At 44.3% G+C, this 15,346-nt stretch overlaps 1 protein-coding gene across 1 annotated transcript in view; it reads left to right on the top strand.

Annotated features, from left to right (window-relative positions):
• Positions 1–8,669: 8,669 nt before the first annotated feature.
• TFPI (tissue factor pathway inhibitor) overlaps positions 8,670–15,346 on the top strand; it is a 41,382-nt gene continuing 34,705 nt past the window's right edge. The window contains exon 1 of the mRNA XM_033168504.1: positions 8,670–8,805. The gene's annotated coding sequence lies outside the window, so the exon portion shown is untranslated. The remainder of the gene's footprint in view (positions 8,806–15,346) is intronic.

Genomic DNA, 15,346 nt, shown 5'->3' with positions numbered 1-15,346 from the left:
TGTTGGGAAAGATGGAGGGCACAAGGAGAAGGGGACGACAGAGGATGAGATGGTTGGACAGTGTTCTTGAAGCTACTAACATCAGTTTGGCCAAACTACAAGAGGCAGTGAAGGATAGGCGTGCCTGGCGTGCTCTGGTCCATGGGGTCACGAAGAGTCGGACACGACTGAACGACTGAACAACAACAAGCCCATCTAGGAGAAGGAAAACACAGATCCTAACCCTCCGCTGCCTTGTGGGATATCTTCAGGAGAAGAAAAGGCTAAGGAGTACAAAAGTCCTCTAAGACGGTTGGATGGTCCCTTGTACGCCTCCTTCTGGCAACTCCTGCAGCCAAACTGGTGCCAAACGTATTGCTCTGCTTTCTTTGGGCCACATCAACGAGGCTGAGAGCTGGGGAGGGCGGGTTTCATCTGGGCCTCCAGATGACCTCCGTACATGCTGCCCAGGTTTGCACTTTGGGGAGGTCACTTCGGTGCTGCTAACACTGTGGTTTGACTTCACCCCCTGGAGGTGCACTCCGTTGTATTTCAAGAAGAAGAAGAAGAAGAGTTTGGATTTGATATCCCGCTTTTCACTACCCGAAGGAGTCTCAAAGCGGCTAACATTCTCCTTTCCCTTCCTCCCCCACACCAAACACTCTGTGAGGTGAGTGGGGCTGAGAGACTTCAGAGAAGTGTGACTAGCCCAAGGTCACCCAGCAGCTGCATGTGGAGGAGTGGAGACGCGAACCCGGTTCCCCAGATAACAAGTCTACCGCTCTTAACCACTACACCACACTGGCTCTTTCAAGACAGGCAGATGCCAACAATGTTATAAACTGCCCTGTGGTCTTTCGACAAAGTGCTGTGGGTAAATTTAATGAACGAATAAATGAAATAAACCCAGTTCAGCACTGGATTGGGGGGGGGGGGAATCAGCTCTCTTCCCAATTTGACTCTTATCAATATAGTGTATTATTTACAGCTTTAAAAAATATTCCTACAAATCACATTTGCTTGGCCACTGATCGCTTACATGCATGCATCTTGTGGGTTTTCATCCAACATTTTACCATATGTTTCACCAATTTCTAATAATAATAATAATAATAATAATAATAATAATAAGAAGAAGAAGAAGAAGAAGAAGAAGAAGAAGAAGAAGAAGAAGAAGAAGAAGAAGAAGAAGAAGAAGAAGAATTTATTATTTGTACCCCGCCCATCTGGCTGGGTGTCCCCAGCCACTCTGGGCAGCTTCCATCAAATATTAAAAATACATTTAAAATATCACAGTTTAAAAAACTTCCCTAAACAGGGCTGCCTTCAGTGATTATTAGTATTATAACTTACTACAAGACAATTAAAAAGTTTGAGAAATTAGCATAACCTGCCACAATACTTTAATCTGAAATATGTTTACACTTAATTCTTCCAGCGCCGTATCGCCATCCAACCAATTCAGGATGCGCTTTGATGTGATAAACATCTCGACCATAGATTAAGCAGTGAGCATTTTTGAGTCTGCAAAGTAATTACTGTTACGTTCCTATAATTTCCTGTCTGACTAAACTATCTGTAAGCATCAGTCAATAGCTGGGCTGCATATGTCCTCCATTTTCATCCAGATATCCTATCTTCAGGTTTAATAAGCCAGCATTCTGAATAGTTTTTATCTCGTGGCCAAAGCCCTGTTGCCTTTAATATTAATATGTTCCCCCTGGTTGCCATCTCCTGGAGAGATTTTGGTTATCTGTGGCATCACTTTCATATGTGTAGGCCTCCAGACTTCCTTTCCGCTTTGATAACCTTTTCACATTTATATATTACAAAAAAAAAAAAATCCTCAATTTTTTTTCAGTTTGCCTTCTCTGGGATCAATTCCCCTCAGTCTCCAAAGTATTCCGCCTCCTTCTCCTTCTCCTCCTTCTTTTACCCAACTGACTTACAGCATTGCACGGTCAGGCAGAGTTCCCAAAAACCCAGGCAGCCCCCGACCTGAAGCAAAGTTCTTAACCCGAGGTACTATTTCTGGGTTAGCGGAGTCTGTAACCTGAAGCGTCTGTAACGCGAGGTACCACTGTAGATATTTTGCTCTCCTAGACATCTTGCAAGACTTTGATGAGATGTCGTGAGACCTTGCAGGAAACCAGCAGGAAATCACCTATCTTTTTACCTGTAAGCACACACGTTTAATTTTTGTTGTTTAATGCACATTTCTCAGTCTACCAGAATTGCACATAGTCTTCTGTATCATATGAAATAACGCATCTTGTTTTGTTCTGATGTTAACATTACTTGTGGCATTCTAACACCTGGGGTGAAGCCTTCTCTCCCTTTTCCTTTGAAAAATGAGGTTCTATACTTTACACTCAGCATGAAGGTCCATTTAAAATGAAATAGGTAGTTGTTTTGCTGCTGCTTTTTTGTGTTCTCAGGTGTCAAAAGTTAGCCTCCTGGCTCTGCCCCCACAGCAACATGTCCCTCTACGAATCCTTGCTTGGGCTTTCATTGACCATAAGCAATATCCCATGGAGCTAAGAGGTGACACTCCCGGGAGAGAAATGCCCATCTTTGGGGTTTCACTTTGGCTTTGGTCTTGCGTTCAAGGGATGTAGCCTCTGTGCATGTACAGAGTTCATGGTTCAGCAAATCTATTGGACCATTTAAAGAGTTGCATCCCCTGATTAAATTACCAAAGGAAAAAAAGCCATGATTGGCTTTTCTCACCAGGGACACAAGGAAGGGGAAGCTGTAGGTTTGAGAAATTATTTTATTACTGTGAATCGCCTTGGAAGCTTTTCTAAGAGCTAAGGCAGGATGGAAAATTCTTATAAATAAATAAAGTATTATTCTCATTTTTTTAAAAAAAATTTTAAACTGTTTTGTTTGTAGCTGTGTAGCTGAGTCCTTACAAGGTGATTCTCTGTGCCCTGACAGAGTATAGAGTCATCAGTATCACTCAGCAGCAGAAAAGGGGAGAATCTTAAATATCTTTAAATGAACTTTTTTTTAAGCCCTGTAATTTTGAAAGCTGGCAGCAGAGGGCCATGTAAGATAACTAATGTCATTGCCTATTAAGCCACAGAACCATGCTGGAAATTAGAAGCAAACTACAGTATACTGTATAGCACAATTATATGTGTAAAAACCTTAACGGCACAAGAGGGAAGGGGGTAATTGACCCCTGCAAGGAATGGGCAAGCTTGTCCGTTCTGGTTTCTCTCAGTCTCTTATTTTTACAATCTTAAATTCAGCAAACCACACACACACACCCTGCCGCCACCGCATTTCTGCAGCAGTTTGCGGTTTCAAGGGGTTTGCTTGTGAAAATTAATCAGCATTTTCGTGCAAGTTTCTCTCAAGGTTGGTATTTTTGCATGCAGCTAAGTAAGCACCATACCCATTTTATTAGGATCAGCTGACAGTCATATAATAGTGAGCTGGCAAAAGGTTATCTATATGCTAGCCTTTGGATTGAGGAGACCTTTCCCCAGAAGATCAAGCAGCTCACTCAGTGGTCAGGGATGTTGGCAGCAACCTATTTAATGGAACAGGGAACACATTATTAGCTTTTGATTTTGGTAGGTTAGGACTGCTACAAATCCGGTTTTCCCCAGACATTACTGGGATTTCAAAGGTGTGATGTCCGGGGGGAATTTTCGAAACATGACATTTTGTCCTGGATCTTAGGCAAGGCAATTGAAAAAAATCAGAATTATTGTTTTGTTTTGTTTTTGGTGGGGGGGGGGGGGTTAAGGTGAACAACTTTGGCATTCAGGGGCATAGCAAGGGGGGGCGTAGGGGACGTGCCGCCTCATGTTCCATAATGGAGGGGGAGACAAATTATCAAGGAAGAATTACTGCCCTACTAGGGCGGTTCATTAAAAACTTTTTTTTTTAAAAAAATGCCTGCTCCAAAGGTCTTATCTTACTATACTAGGGATTATATAGCTATATATGAAATTTCATGCATATCGGTTAAACCCTCATCCAGCAAAATAGCTGTTTACTTGGCTGTTTTCCTATGTCGTGAAGGCTGAAATTTCAGTTCAGTGGAGCACTTACTGTTCCCAACCCTAACCCTGTGGAAAGCCATCTAATTAGACTTTAATTTGATTTTGAGCTGTTTTTAGGAGGTAATTTAATTATTGTTTGATTTTATACCATTGTTATGTATCTGATGTTAGCCACCCCGAGCCCGACTTTGGCCGGGGAGGGCGGGATATAAACAAAAGTTTATTATTATTATTACTTGTTATTATTCCTTTGTAAGAAAATATGAAATAACGTAAAATCATTTTTGCAGGGGGGGGAATCAATGGGGGGTGACAAGAAATTTTCCGCACCAGGTAACACCTGACCTTCCTACGCCCCCAGGTACCAATTTACCTTGCTACGCCCCTGTTGGGGTTTGTTGCTTTTTTAAAAGTGCATCAATTTTGGGGGTTTCCTAAAAGAAGTTCAACAATTTTGGGGGGTTCCTAAAATAAGCTCAAGCATTTTCGGGGTTTCCTAAAAGAAGCTCAACAACTTTATTTTGGGGTGTCCTGGTTTTTAACTCTTTAAAATATGGCAACCCTAAGCTAGATGCCTCTGCTAAGAGAAGGGAAGGTTGAGCTTTGCTAATCACTTCTATGTGCTGAAGGCACCTTGCCGGCCCCTGGAAATTTGTTCCAGAGTTTTGGGGACCCTCCTTTACAGCAGGGGGATGCTGAGAGAAGTGGGGAGTGGTGAGAATCTCTTTCCTCTGCCTTACAGTAGCAGAGGCATCATGCTGAATCAACAGAGGAGGAACGGCAACACTGGTTACTTTCCTGTGCTTCTACATAAGCAAACTGTAGAGAGCTCTCTGGCCCCAAGCAGCCTACAGTCTGCAATTGATAAAAGGGAAAACAAAGGAAGATGTGAACCAGAGCAGCGCACAGAAATGCTGTTTACCTTCCCGCTGGAGCAGTACCTATTTATCTACTTGCAGCCAGTGTGGTGTAGTGGTTAAGAGTGGTAGACTTGTAATCTGGGGAACCGGGTTCGCATCTCCACTCCTCCACATGCAGCTGCTGGGTGAACTTGGGCTAGTCACACTTCTTTGAAGTCTCTCAGCCCCACTCACCTCACAGAGTGTTTGTTGTGGGGGAGGAAGGGAAAGGAGAATGTTAGCCGCTTTGAGACTCCTTCTGGTAGTGAAAAGCGGGATATCAAATCCAAACTCTTCTTCTTCTTCTTCTTCTTCTTCTTCTTCTTCTTCTTCTTCACCTTAACGTGCTTTCAAACTGCTAGGTTGGCAGGAGCTGGGACTGAGCAACGGGAGCTCACCCCGTTGTGGGGATTCGAACCGCTGACCTTCTGATCGGCAAGCCCTAGGCTCAGTAGTTTAGACCACAGCGCCACCTGCGACTGCCATTTCCCCAGGTAAGCTACGTCTTCTATTCTGTGGGCTGGATGGTCCCTCCCCTTACCTGGCCAATCCCCCTGGCAACACCTCCCCCAGGCTGGGTTGGACGCTGGCTGAGGTAGGCGGGTTCCACGGGTATGCAGCCTGGGGAAGGCGATGCCAGCCCGAACTGGCAGGAGCCGCTCTAGGGTCCAAGGGAGCTGCGCGGAACCACGCAAAAGATGCTCCCCATGTAATGTGGGGAATGGTCATTGCGTGGACAGGAAATGCAAGCAAATGCAGTTACTCCTTACTAGGGTGGGATCTACATACATATAAGAAACGCTGTGAAAATGCTTTAAAAAAAGTTTTAAAAAATACATTGAATTTTGCATAGCTCACTGTCGTCATCTAGTGTCACATTTGTATATTGCACTTTACAACACATTTTGTTCTGTTTATAAATTAAAAAAACAAAACAAAAAACCACGTTTTATATTTACAGCTGTATAGCTGAGTTTTTTGTTAGCGCTGTGATATGCTGGCAGTTGAACAAATGTCAAAGGAAAGGTCACGTTTTCAGCAATATTATCCTCTTCACTCCCATTTATCAACAGTAGAAGTACAAAATGACAGCATGAATGAGCAAGGTTAGGGGTTGTGACCAACTAAGGCCTCCTCAGAGTAGACCTGTTGAAATTAGGGGCTCTAAATTAGTTCTATCTATCCATTTCAATGGCTTTATTCTGTATAGGACTAACATCGTACACAACCCAAGTCATTTTATTCAAGAACATTTGCACGAGGAATTCTTCCACGAGTGCCTTGCAAACACCCTTCGCCCCCAAAAAGGTGGCGGAATTATGTGCATTCTGCTGAGGAAGGAAACAGGAAAACTGTAAGAAATAAATTTTAAATGCACAAACCTGAACAAGCAGAACAGCCTTGTGATCTTGAGATATTTTCAGGCTCTCGTCATTTCAGCCAGGCATCTGGATCTTACACGCAAACATACACAGAGAGTAAAATGTTTATTTTAATGATATATATATACACACATATACTGATCTCCAGCGGTTGTGGGTTCCTGACAGATGAAATAAAAGTATCGGATAAATTCCTTTGCGTGAACATGCTGGGTAGAGTGAAGGGCAAAGGTACCATTTCAGATCTCGGCAGGGTTGCACGAGATTCAACGGCTTGCTGTTGGAGACAATTCAAGAGTCTATTTCTTTTCAAAGGAAGGACCGCTTTTTAGAAGCATTTGTTAACAAAGCTAATGCACAGGTCAAAAGGTCACATGTGGACTGCCCTTTATAAAGCGAAGGAATGGCTGCGTTTCTCACGCACCCCCAGAATACAGGGCCATCTAAGAAGCTCTCCTGTGCTCCACCGGAGAGAGGCTGAGAGAACAAAGGAAGTGGCAGGCATCCTTCTTGCAGAGAAGAAGGGATGTGGTGCAATGGCAAAGCACCTGGTAGTTTGGGGTCTTGGCCCTGCAGAGCCAACCGTAACATGGTCTCCTAGTTTCCAGACCATAGGCCCAGGGGCGTAGCAAGGGGGGCGGGGGGGCAGGCCGCCCCATCTTCCATAATGGAGGGGGTGACAAATTATCAAGGAACAAATTTTTTTTGGGGGGGGGGGAATTTGAATTATTATTTTTTTTAAAATGCCTGCTCCGACGGTCTTATCTTACTATACTAGGGATTATATAGCTATATATGAAATTTCATGCATATCGGTTAATATCTTGACCCTCCTCCACCAAAATAACTGTTCACTTGGCTGTTTTCCTATGTCATGAAGGCTGAAATTTCAGTTCAGTGGAGCACTTACTGTCCCCAACCCTAACCCTGTGGAAAGCCATCTAATTAGACTTTAATTTGATTTTGAGATGTTTTTAGGAGGTAATTTAATTATTGTTTGATTTTATACCAATGTTATGTATCTGGTGTTAGCCACCCTGAGCCCGACTTTGGCCGGGGAGGGCGGGATATAAATAAAAGTTATTATTATTATTATTATTACTTGTTATTATTCCTTTGTAAGAAAATATGAAATAACGTAAAACCATTTTTGGGGGGGGGAGGAATCAATGGGGGGGCGGGTTGACAAACAAGAAATTTTCCGCACCGGGTACCACCTGACATTCCCATGCCTGGGGGGGGGGCAAAAAAATTTTTTGCCCCCAGGTACCAATTTACCTTGCTACGTCCCTGAATAGGCCCAATCAAGAAAGATGCTGCGGCCAATGGTACTGAAAGCCATCGAGAGGTTGAGGAGGATCAGCCAGGATCACACTCCCCCCGTCTATCTTCTGATAAAAGGCAGTGGCGGAGCTTCATGCTCCGGCACCGGGGGCGGAGAGCAGGTGGGGGCGTGGCTGGAGCGTGTCCCGGAGGCGTGGCTCCCCCCACCCCCCTCTTCCTCCGCCAGTGGATAAAGGTTATCATTCAGTGCAACCAGGGCCATTTTGCTGTCAAAACCAGGTCTGAGGCTGGGTTGAAATGTGTCAACATAAGTGAAAATGATGTACAGGTGGTATCTGACTCCTAGTAAGTTAGCAAAAAAATGTATAAGTACAAATGCCTGCTGCAAATGTAAAGGAAAAGAAGGTACCTTTTACCATATGTAGTGGTTGTGTAAAGTTAATGAAAGAATTCTGGGTTGATGCAGCTGGATGCCCCAAGTTACATCATTTATCTTAGGGAAATCCACATAAGGAGCAAAGGGCTGGAACCAGAATAACTCCAGCTGGGTATGTGTGCGAGCTTTGCCTTTGTTTTCAAAGACTTCCCCAAAGCATCCTCCCGAAAGCCCGAAACAGAAACACTGTTTTACCACTTAAAGCTTCGAGCAAACACAAACTGTCTCTGGTAAACAGGGGCAGCCGGAATTCGGGGAATCTGGTTGGTAGCGACAAGCAGCCCAAGTCTGAGCATGTTTGCAGACAATCGTGTTCCATGTGGGGTTGGAGAGAGCCGTTAACTCTTTGGAGAACCAAAGAGGCCGTCTGCGAACGGAGCCTGAACTTAGTCGGACAGTCTGCGTTCAAGTCTGTTTCCCATACGTTGGGAAGCGCCTCGTAGAGATAGCGTATTTGCGGGGGAGGGTTATCCTAAATGCAGATGGGGTCACTGTGCTCCGAACAGGAAGCTCTGCTGTTGCTTCATTGCAGCTGATCCTCTGGAATCCCAACGCCTCTCCCCTGAGTCAAGAGGGGCAGCCTCAGAGCGGAGCAGTCACATCAGGCTGTTGCAGCTGTGCTAAGAGCTCCAGCAGCAAGATCAGATTACATTTCTCTCTCTCTCTCTCTCTCTCTCTCTCTCTCTCTGTGCTTCCCCTCTGCCCCCAAGGCCTTACCTTCTGAAGCGGGAAGGGGAAGGAGAAGGCTGCAAAACTCGCTCAGGAATTCTCCCTCTGAGGAAGCGTTTGGCACTGTGAGCTGCTTGGTGAGTAGCTGGTGAGATTCTGTCTATTTGGAGCTGCTTATTTTGCCAGATAAGGACCGCCACCCTCCCAGGTGGGTTTCACATAGCTGGGTGTTGTTGTTGTTGTTGTTGTTGAGGTATGTATCGGGTATGGAAATTGAAGACTGCTAGCCTACTCATGTTTACTAGGTCCATTGGACTCTGTGGGACTTACTTCTAAGTAGACCTCTGCAGCTTTGTTGTGCATGTTGTTGTTGTTCAGTCATTCAGTCGTGTCCGACTCTTCGTGATCCCATGGACCAGAGCACGCCAGGCACGCCTATCCTTCACTGCCTCTCGCAGTTTGGCCAAACTCATGCCAGTCGCTTCGAGAACACTGTCCAACCATCTCATCCTCTGTCGTCCCCTTCTCCTTGTGCCCTCCATCTTTCCCAACATCAGGGTCTTTTCTAGGGAGTCTTCTCTTCTCATGAGGTGGCCAAAGTACTGGAGCCTCAACTTCAGGATCTGTCCTTCTAGTGAGCACTCAGGGCTGATTTCTTTGAGAATGGATAGGTTTGATCTTCTTGCAGTCCATGGGACTCTCAAGAGTCTCCTCCAGCACCATAATTCAAAAGCATCAATTCTTTGGCGATCAGCCTTCTTTATGGTCCAGCTCTCACTTCCGTACATTACTACTGGGAAAACCATAGCATGTTGTGCATGTACACTGCAACAAAAAGAGAGACTTAGCACTTGAGGAAAAGAAATATCCCATGATTTATACTTGGGCTCTTCATTTCCTTGGCTGGGCACAATCCTAAAGCATATTCTACTTGGAAACAAGGCTTTCTGATTCATGTAAGCGTTCATCGGATTCCAGCCTTAATAAAAAAAAACCCAACGCTATTATAAACCCCAGGAAAAGCAGTTTAAACATAAATTATCAGAGGAGTTACTCTGCAACTACTTGCACACTTTAAAGCAGGGCCAGGCAAGGTGGTGTCCTCTAGATAAGTGTTTCCCAAAATTGGGTCTCCTGCTGTTTTTTTTGGACTGCAACTCCCATCATCCCAAGCTAGCAGGACCAGTGGTCAGGGATGATGCGAACTGTAGTCCAAAAGCAGCTGGTGACCCAAGTCTGGACTGCACCTCCCAATGTCCCTGACCATTCTGGCTGGAGCTGATGGAAGTTGCAGCTAAACAACACATTGACCTCTCATAATTTAAAGCAATATGTGCCAGAAAGGACTTGGCTGGGCCTCAAGGGAGTATTATAATACCTTTTATGGACAACTTTATAAAGGCAACCTTTTGAGCAAGGATGGAAACCTCTGGCTCTGCAGATGTACTTGTCCCATCAGTCCCAGTCAACTTAGAGACCAGGGATGATGGCAGCTGTAGTCCCACAACGCCTGAAGAGCCACACGGTCTGCATCCCTGATTTAGAGAGCAATGAGAATTGCTTGACATGCCCAATATAGGCCTATGTAGGTTGACGGAGAACTAAGTCCCACTGAGTTCAATGGGACTTGTTCGTTGTTGTTGTTCAGTCGTTCAGTCGTGTCCAACTCTTCGTGACCCCATGGACCAGAGCATGCCAGGCACGCCTATCCTTCACTGCCTCTCGCAGTTTGGCCAAACTCATGTTAGTAGCTTCGAGAACACTGTCCAACCATCTCGTCCTCTGTCGTCCCCTTCTCCTTGTGCCCTCCATCTTTCCCAACATTAGGGTCTTTTCTAGGGAGTCTTCTCTTCTCATGAGGTGGCCGAAGTACTGGAGCCTCAACTTCAGGATCTGTCCTTCTAGTGAGCACTCAGGGCTGATTTCTTTGAGAATGGATAGGTTTGATCTTCTTGCAGTCCATGGGACTCTCAAGAGTCTCCTCCTGCACCATAATTCAAAAGCATCAATTCTTTGGCAATCAGCCTTCTTGATGGTCCAGCTCTCGCGTGGTCTTGATGGTCCAGCTCCCGTGTAAACTTTCCATAGGTTTGTAGCCTCAGCTGGAGAGGCATTAGTGCATTTTAGCCTGTGAGCCTATATGTGCTTACTTGGGAGTAAATCACATTGAACTCTGTGAAGCTGTCTTCTGAGCAGACGTGCACATACACGATTGTACTGTTAGCACAGTCATCTATCAGTGTCTATTCAATTTGTACAACCAACGTTTTTCTTAGAATGCTGTAAGTTTAGTTAGCAGTGAAATGGATGGTGCCTGATCTCTGAATGCTGCAACTTAGGAAACAAGATGCATTCCCCCCCCCCCCCCCTTTCATTATCTGAAAGCCACAAAGTGGCCTTGAACTGCCTTATTTCTCAGGAGGGAATTTAATGTACAGAACCACTCTCGCAAATACAGGCAAGGGTTAAAATCTGAAAACACCTTGGCCTGGGAAATCTTCTGAATTAAATTGTGATTCACCCTTTATTGGGTTTCAATCATGACGTGCCAGAGAACTTTCTCCTTCTCATACACACACACACACAGAGAGAGAGAGAGAGAGAGAGAGAGAGAGAGAGAGAGAGAGAGAGAGAGAGAGCTTTTTTCTGGGGGTACGCAGGGGTACGCATACCCTAAACATTTTGTGAATCTTTGTACTTTTGTCCATTTACTGTATTTATTTCCCCCGATTTGAACTATACAATGGTGATTTTGAGTCAAAATGAGAGTACCCCTAAACATTTTTTAAGAAAAAAAGCACTGTGTGTATATATATAATTTTTTCTACTTTATATTTCAAAATATTCATTTACACAACCTTAAATCAATGACTTCCCTTCTTCTCTTTCCATGGTTCATTTTGTGTATCATACACCCCTGCATATTTTACATGAACTACACCATTCAGTATTCCATTGTTACATCCATCAAAACTTACTTACACTGTTGAATTTATCTTAACGTTACCAGCGTTTTTAAATGTACACCATTTTCACCCATATACTCAGTAAATATTTTCCAGTCTTCTTTAAACACACGTTCTTCGTGTTCTCTTATTCTATATGTTAAATCTGCAAGTTGCGCATATTGCAACTAAATACATCACACCGAAACACACGCGCGCAGAGAAATAGCAAGCCCAGGATGACTTCGTGTAGCTCAGCATAAAAATATGACCATGTGACATGCTCCTCTCAGTGTTATCTCAGGGCAAAATTAGACGAGACGGTGGAGGTCTGCAATCAGATTTCCCATCTCTAAATTTTGTAACAAAGGAAGCTGCCTTAGTTTGAGTCAGACTGTTGCTCCAACTAGATTAATTCTGCCTACAGTGCAGAGATGTACCTAGGTTCCCTTGCACCCTTGGCAAGGAGGTACATTGGTGCCTCCAAAGCTGGGACAGACTATAAACCAGAAATTCTAAAAGTTTGCTTTTGCTGGGGAGAGGCTCTGGTGGGCTGCTCTGACGGCCCACTCCAGTGACCAGATTTATTTTTTTACGTATAATTTTTTAAAGAGTTTTTACAATTTAAAGCACAAAACATTACATGGTTAAAATTTTTCATACTCCCCCTTCTCCCACCAAGGGGAGCAAATAACCAAGCCCCCCTCTCACTGGAGCACTTACAAAATATTTTCAAATTTAACCAATTAAATTTTTTTATTTGGTTTTTCACATTGAAATTTTGCAGATATATATCAAACATAAATAGTTAAAACAAGATTCCAAGGAATCTCCTGGACTTCCATCCTCCCCTTTGTGGGTCCTAATTTAATCATTTCCTCCAGCATCTTTTATTTATTGATTTATTTGTTGATTATCCAAATCTTTTACATCTCCATTGTGTCCACAATTCACCCATAAACTACAAGTTGATATTCCAATCCTACTAATGATTTTGACTGTTTACAATGGTCTTTAAGATAAGTTACACATTTTCCCCATTCTTTATTAAAAATTTGGTCTTCCTGATTTCTGATTCTTCTGGTCATTTTAGCCATTTCGGCATAGTCCATCAAGTTGGTCTGCCATTCTTCTCTGGTAGGGACTTTATCTTCTTTCCATCTCTGGGCCAATAACATCCAGGCAGCTGTGGTTGCATGCATAAATAATCTTTTCTGCTCCCTTGGGATTTTGGCTCTTTAAATTCCTAAAAGGAAGGTTTCAGGTTTTTTAAACAAAGTTATTTTAAGCATTGTGGGATGCAGGTGGCGCTGTGGGCTAAACCATAGAGCCTAGGGCTTGCTGATCAGAAGGTCGGCGGTTCGAAACCCTGCGACGGGGTGAGCTTCCGTTGCTCTATCCCAGCTCCTGCCCACCTAGCAGTTCGAAAGTATGTCAAAGTGCAAGTAGATAAATAGGGACCGCTCCAACGGGAAGGTAAACGTTGTTTCTGTGCACTGCTCTGGTTCGCCAGAAGCGGCTTTGTCATGCTGGCCACATGACCTAGAAGCTGTACACCGGCTCCCTTGGCCAGTAACGCAAGATGAGCGCAGCAACCCCAGAGTCGGACACGACGGGACCTAATGGTCAGGGGTCCCTTTACCTATTTTAAGCATCCCCCCCAACTCATTATACAGTGGTACCTTGGGTTACTTCAGGTTACATACTGGTTTCGTAGCTGGGCCTAGATGCCATGACCCTTCGGACAGTTGCGTTCAAAGTTCAAGTAGGTAATCTCTGGGTCTTCAGGACACAAGGCTGACTGTAGCAGTCTTCATAGCCAAAAACAACTCTCTCTTTTCCCCGGAATTTCTGTATACCTTTATATCAAGATCCAACTTATCCATAATGTGATTGCCACGTATTCCTTGTGGTCAGATCCTGTACGCCGGCTCCCTCAGCCAATAAAGTGAGATGAGAGCCACAACCCCAGAGTTGTTCGTGATTGGACCTAATGGTCAGGGGTCCCTTTACCTTTACCTTTTTATACAAGGAGGGTGCTGGATTCACTTCTCTGAGGAAGAAATTTGATAGCTTAAACCACACTGGAGTGCCACTGCCAGTCAGTGTTGGCAATATTGAGCTAGATGGACGAGTGGACTAAATTAGTATAAGACAGCTTCATATGTTCCTAAGACATGGGAGATTATGTAGAGTTTTAGGGCAGCAATATCTAAAGCCACTTCCAGCTCCAGTGTTTTCTTTGTTAAATTGGAACAATGCTCCCTGAGGTAATTGCCAGCAGTATCCTCCTGCCAAGTATTTATTATTACACCATCTGTATGTATTTTCCCTAACTCCTTTGCACTGGCCTTGTTTGTTTAAAAATTAATCTCTGGAGAGCAAAGAAATGCGCCAACACTTGTTTTCAGAATTCAGATATTAATGTACAAGCGGAAATCCCCACCCCCCCATCCCACCCCAGGATGCTGCTAAGCTTTTAAAGTCAATCTAAGTTCCGTATAATATTTAACCAGGGATGAACAACGCGGTCTGTTTCAAAACAAAGGCCTTATTCTCCCCTTGGTTACTTGCTCATGACTGTTTCAGACCTCAAGATGAAGGGAGACTTGTCTGGGTTATCACGGAAAAGCCCCACAGATTAACAGTCTCTTTAAACCACATCAAACACGATCACTGTTCGCTCAAATCAGTTCACGCGCTTTCAGCCTCATCATTTGTCAAGTGTATTGTACTCAGATGTAGAGTAGGACGCTGTGGTGTAAACCACCAAGCCTCTTGGACTTGCCAATCAGAAGGTCGGCGGTTCAAATCCCCGCAACGGGGTGAGCTCCCGTTGCTCTGTCCCAGCTCCTGCCAACCTACCAGTTCGAAAGCACACCGGTGCAAGTAGATAAATAGGTACCACTGTGGCAGGAAGGTAAACAGCGTTTCTGAGCGCTCTGGTTTCCGTCATGGTGTCCCGTTGCGCCAGAAGCTGTACAGTCATGCTGGCCACACGAACCGGAAAGCTGTCTGTGGTCAAGCGCCAGCTCCCTCGGCCTGAAAGCGAGATGAGCGCCACAACCCCATAGTCGCCTTTGACTGGACTCAACCGTCCAGGGGTCCTTTACCTTTTTACCTTTACTCAGATGTAGAGAAATGAAGCAACTTAAATGCATGTGTGAAACTTTGCCACCTGTGAATTTCAGCCACCAGTGAATTTAAGACTCAACATTGTGCCCTGAATGCCGCTGGTCACTAGTGATGCTACTGAAAGTCATAAGTGATCAGTTCAAAAGGTCAAATTTGTTTGTTTGTTTTTTAAACCTGATGTGTACCAAGCATTGATCCCTCTGTAACGAACTGCCATAGTCTTCTAATACAAAGCAAGATTGATTATGTTTTCATTTGTGGGCATGTGCATGACGATGTGGAAGCATATCTGCATATACTCATATACTTATTTCCATAACCCTTTTCTTGCTGAAGGTACTGTCACGATCCCAATTTCGGTGGCCAATCTGCAACACTTAAGTGCACAAGTGTTTCTTTTCTTGCATTGCCCGTTGCTGCTGCCATCAGTCACAGCTGTTCCCTTTGGCTCTTTTCCATCACAGTTAAAATACCGGTAAAATAAAATGATTGCAGGGTATAAACACAGGTAAATGTGAAGCCAGCCAGTCAAAGGAAGGAGCACAGTGATGCATGACACTGTGACATGTGACACAGTGGCAGGATACCAATGGCTTGC

The sequence above is a fragment of the Lacerta agilis genome, chromosome 1 (genome assembly GCF_009819535.1).
Source record: "Lacerta agilis isolate rLacAgi1 chromosome 1, rLacAgi1.pri, whole genome shotgun sequence".
Taxonomy (NCBI): domain Eukaryota; kingdom Metazoa; phylum Chordata; class Lepidosauria; order Squamata; family Lacertidae; genus Lacerta; species Lacerta agilis.
Note: the sequence above shows the minus strand (reverse complement) of the source record. Positions and strands in the feature narration are given on the sequence as shown.